Consider the following 5,336-nt stretch of genomic DNA (forward strand, 5'->3'; position numbering starts at 1 on the left):
ACTGATGACCTCAGATGTTAAGTCCCATAGTGCTCAGAGCCATTTGAACCGTACCGTCGCCATATGATGCGACTTCCTATTGTAAAGAAAAGACACGCTTATTCAGTCACAAACACGCGACGGCGGACGCACAGGCGGCGGCTATGATCGGATCGTGTTAGTGTTGACAGCTGAAATCAGTTTGGCAGAAGGATGTGGATAACCAGCCTCACATTGTGCCCCACAAAATGATACTGTCTCTGGCCTTCCACCAACCGCTAAACGGCTAAGGCGACCACGTGACTGGGAAAACCCGTCCATTGGGTAGCACAATGGCTTCTCGTTTCTCACAGCTGCTTTTCGCGTTTCGCCTTGCCCTACCCCAAAAAGTAATATGTACTGAACCATAAGTGTCACTAAAAAGCCAGTAGGCTCATTTGAAATGGGAAAGATGGATGATAACGCACGTGAAGGCGCCAAAGTGAATATCTCGCCAATGAATTTGGCAATTGCAACAAACGAAGTGTCTACAGATACCGTAAAACTCCGTCGGACTGTGATAACACGTTTACAGAAATTATTCACAAATTTAAACGACAGGCCGAAAAGTGGATTTCACACAGTTAAAAATTGCTTTTCTTACCAAATAAATAAAGAAACATTAGAAGTACCGGCAGGATTGTGAACTTCAGACACATAGTAAATTTCATAATGCTTAATATGTTTGTTAATATTTACACTTACAAATGCAAAAACAGAGAAAAACCATAGACATTATTGTTTATAAATAAACAATAGCGGATAAAAGAAAACAGATAACAGCACAATATTTCACGGAAAATTACCATTAATTTGATGTATCATATGTGTATAAAAGGTTAAAATTAAGAATTGCAGCGATTTGCAGATTCAGTACTTATCTGACTGCCAACGGCCTTGCCGCAGTGGTGACACCGGTTCCCGTAAGATCACCGAAGTTAAGTGCTGTCGGACTGGGCTAGCACTTGGATGGGTGACCATCCGGTCTGCCGAGTGCCGTTGGCAAGCGGGTTGCACTCAACCCTTGTGAGGCAAACTGAGGAGCTACTTGACTGAGAAGTAGCGGCTCTGGTGTCGGAAACTGACAAACGGCCGGGAGAGCGGTATGCTGAGCACATACCTCTCCATATCCGCATCCACTGACGCCTGTGGGGTGAGGATGACACGGCGGCCAGTCGGTACCTTTCGGCCTTCATGGCCTGTGCGGGAGGAGTTCTGTTTTTAATTTTAGTTGCCGCGCGGTTTTAGCTGAGCGGTCTCAGGCGCTTCAATCATGGACTGTGCGGCTGGTCCCGGCGGAGGTTCGAGTCCTCCCTCGGGCATGGGTGCGTGTGTGTTTGCCCTTAGGATAATTTAGGTTAAGTAGTGTGTAAGCTTAGGGACTGATGACCTTAGCAGTTAAGTCCCATAAGATTTCACGCACATTTGAACATTTTTTAGTTTTAGTTATCTGACTTCAGTGCTGCTTGACCGAGGTTTCTTGGGTGAACAGCGGCATTTTCGAGAGGAGTCTATATTCGGATACCGTTGGAGGCGTTCGCGCTACACGCTATGTTAGTTTGTGTTTCGATAAAGTTTCATCCGATGGGTGGTGAAATAACCACTTGCTCGCGTGTGTGAATTATTCAGAAATCCTACTTTTGGACATGTAATTTTTTCGGCATCTGATGGACTTGTTATTTTTCAGGTCGCGTGTGATACAAGGCACTCTTAGAAAGTTTCAGTTCGTAGCCACTGTGGTGTTTATAATTTGAGACACTGTGCGACTTTAACGGTTTTCTAAAGATAACTTGCGCAATTAATCGGTTTATCCAGCCGCGCCCGCATCTCGTGGTCGTGCGGTAGCGTTCTCGCTTCCCACGCCCGGGTTCTCGGGTTCGATTCCCGGCGGGGCCAGGGATTTTCTCTGCCTCGTGATGGCTGGGTGTTGTGTGCTGTCCTTAGGTTAGTTAGGTTTAAGTAGTTCTAAGTTCTAGGGGACTGATGACCATAGATGTTAAGTCCCATAGTGCTCAGAGCCATTTTATCCAGCCGCCTCCAAGATCTTAAGGAACTCGGCCAGGTTCTGAAACAAATTTATTGTGAACTGTGACTTTAGGATTTTCTATGTTCTTATTGGAAATAAATCGAATACGTGAAAGTTTAAAATATAATTATGTGAGTGCGTATGTTGTAACGTAACAGGGGATAATATGGAGCTCTTTCAAGTAGTTCATAATTTAAATTTAAAGCGCAGCAGCAGAGATAATATGCTGGGCAAAATAGACCGGAAAATACTTGTTTTGTGTTCTGATGGGCGTTGTAGTTCCGTTGCATAGTGTTTTGGTTTTCTTTTAATTGCAACGAATTATAAAAGTGTTGTGATAAATGTGTAAAATTATATAATGTATTTAGATTTAAATATTTAAATCTTATAAAAAATTGTAAATGAATTGTGGCCATGTTTAGGGATTATTTTGACTAATGTAGTGTCACGTGACCCGACTCAGGACTGTGGATATGAGCGGGAAAATCGCGTCTTTGGACGTGGTCCGTTGTGGTGGCAAGTTGGGAGCGGTAAAGCGCCGCGAGTGCAAGCATGGACGCCAGTGTATGCGAAGGAAAAACTTGAAAGTGTGTGGGTTTGAAACAAACAGTGTACGAATTGCGCCGATTATTATTTGTACAGATCAGATTTATTTGTGAACTTAAAAATGCATGGCCACAAAGTTAAAGTGTTTCTTTTGAATAAATAAGTTTCAATCTGAACGTGTATAGTTCAATTCACTGCTGTTCAAAAGCTAGCCAATATATGCCTTAATAATAGGGGCGCAAATGCAACCGTTTACTACCAACCCCTTTTGCAGATGAGCTATGTGAAAAATAGGTAGTGAACGAGCCCGAGTACAGTTGCAATGTCATTTTTGCATAGCAAATCCTGCTTGCATTTATGTCAATTATTTTTGTGGAACATTGGGTACATTGCGACGAATGTGAGTTGGCACCCCATAGGCGAAACGTAGCCAAACTTGTAAGTGCAGCCGCGCCTACAGGGGCCCATTGAAGTGTTTGTGCTGTGTAACGTGTGGGTAAATCTTTTCCTGCAGTAACACATGGGGGCTCCGATCTGCCGTAGAACTTGTAAACAGTTATAACTTTGATTTTCGGCGAGTTAATGAGAAGGATTGTATTTTATTTCGTCATCCACACCTCATACACATTCCCATACAACCCCAACGGTCGCAGCCATCTGATCACGCTTCCATCAGCCGTTGTACTGTATAGCACATGCGCTGATGTCTTTCGGCATTATTACGTTTGGTGTTGCAGGCTCCTCAACACAGCCAAGAAAATACTCTGCATCGTATGGTGCGGTTCGATTCACAATAACTTCCGAGTGCCCGGACAAATAAATGTCCACTCGCTTTTGGATGGGAGAACGTGGGGGTCATGGACTGGCCCACCTCTTGCTATCCGCCAGTCACATAATCTGGTGAACCTAATGAGTGCCACTTGACCCAGAAACGGCATCTGGAATATTTCAGAAGAAAGAATTCCATGTGGTGTGCCGGTATGTTCTGTCCTTATTTGTTTCACATGGTCAGTGTACTATGGTGAGTTGGAGAAAACGTTTCTGCTTCCATAGGAAGTGAGTGTTTTATGAACGAACTTCTGAATTTAAATGAATGACTCAAAGTTAGACTCTAATCTGACTTGAAGTAGATGCTATGTAACTTAACTGAGCTTATTTGCACTGCCATATAGAGCCAAGACGTTGTTACCAAAAATCTCAAAAAGTTCATATTTTAGACGATTCTGTAATAAACACACGGATAAAACGTTATTCCAAAAATTTCGAAAAGTTCTTGCCCTATTTACTTGAAATTTTTACGTGATTCTCTGTCAAATATTCGGATGGACAAAGGTAACGTATTTTGAAATATTATGTACTATGTAAAAGCGAGGGGAGTGCAATAAATATCACAACGCATTTCTTTCTCTGTCAGTTTCGGTTGAAAAAATGCGAAATTTGTTTTAGGATATCGTGGAATATTCACGCTGTAGCCCCTGTAGATTTTTTTTTTTTTTTTTTTTTTTTTTACCAGTGCGTCGCCGATATCATAGGTACCCGCAATGTCTACAGAGACCTGGCAGTGAACGAAAGCACGGCGAGTCGCTGGCCGTGGCGTCTGTTATAATCGCAGCAAGGTCGCGTAAACCTGCCCAATCTTCCGCTTGGCGGGCTGCTGTACACAGCTGTGACTGCTGCAATGTTGGAACGTGCCGACGATCTCATTCAAGGTGATCGATAGATCAAAGTCAAACACCCCGCAGCACAATTGGACGTCTCTGTCGATATTGCTGACACCCTCGTCCACCAGTTGGGGTATTCAATGGCATGTGACCGCTGGTTTCCTAATCGCGTAATAGAAGATCATAAAGAGCAACGAAGGTTCATCTGTGCGGAACTGCTTACGCGTTACGAACTTCCTGTCGAACATCGCCATGAAACTTCATTGGACTGTTCTTTCTCATTCATCCTACAGCCCGGATCTCGAAACTTCAGATTTTTCATCTGCTTGACCCAATGAAGGATGCACTCTGCAGGAATCAGTAAGTGGATGATAGGGAGGTTATTGATGCAGCAAGGCGTGGGCTCCGACATCGACCAGTAGTGTGGCACCATGCAACCATACAGACGCTTCCAATAATTTTGGCGTAATAGGGTTTTGCAGGCAAAATGGCGGCAACTATATGATTTATTGATATCCTAAATAAATCCAACTTGTTTTTCAGAAAAAGCGTTGTTGTCCCTCATACATACATATAGGGGTAAAGTTGTTCGCAGGAACCTCGAAAAGTTCATAATCGATTTACTTCAAATTTTTACACAATACTCCAATAAACACTCAGACTGACGTAGGCTAAATTTTTAAAATATATGTAATATAATATAATATATAATGGCAAATGTTGTTAGCAAAATCTCGAAAATTTTTTGGCTGTTTTTTTCAAATTTTTCCACAATGGTCTAGTAACCATTCTGACAGAAACATTGTTTAAACAACAATGTACAGGTATCCTGTTAAAGCTGACTGCGAGAAGGAAAATGTTACTCTTGCTGTGAAAATGTGCATTTTCGTTTTCTTTCTCTCAGTCAATTTTATCTACGATAGCAGGGCACTCAAACCGCTAGTTGATTCAAATGGCTCTGAGCACTATGGGACTTAGCATATCAGGTCATCAGTACCCTAGACTTAGAACTACTTAAGCCTAACTAACCTAAGGACATTACACACATCCATGCCCCAGGCAGGATTCGTACCTGCGACCGTAGC

General features: G+C 42.7%; 1 pseudogene; it reads left to right on the forward strand.

Moving 5' to 3' along the window:
- Nucleotides 1–905: 905 nt before the first annotated feature.
- LOC126177385 (5S ribosomal RNA) lies at nt 906–1,023 on the forward strand (annotated as a pseudogene).
- Nucleotides 1,024–5,336: the final 4,313 nt, after the last annotated feature.

Source organism: Schistocerca cancellata, chromosome 3 (genome assembly GCF_023864275.1).
Source record: "Schistocerca cancellata isolate TAMUIC-IGC-003103 chromosome 3, iqSchCanc2.1, whole genome shotgun sequence".
In the NCBI taxonomy this organism is placed as follows: domain Eukaryota; kingdom Metazoa; phylum Arthropoda; class Insecta; order Orthoptera; family Acrididae; genus Schistocerca; species Schistocerca cancellata.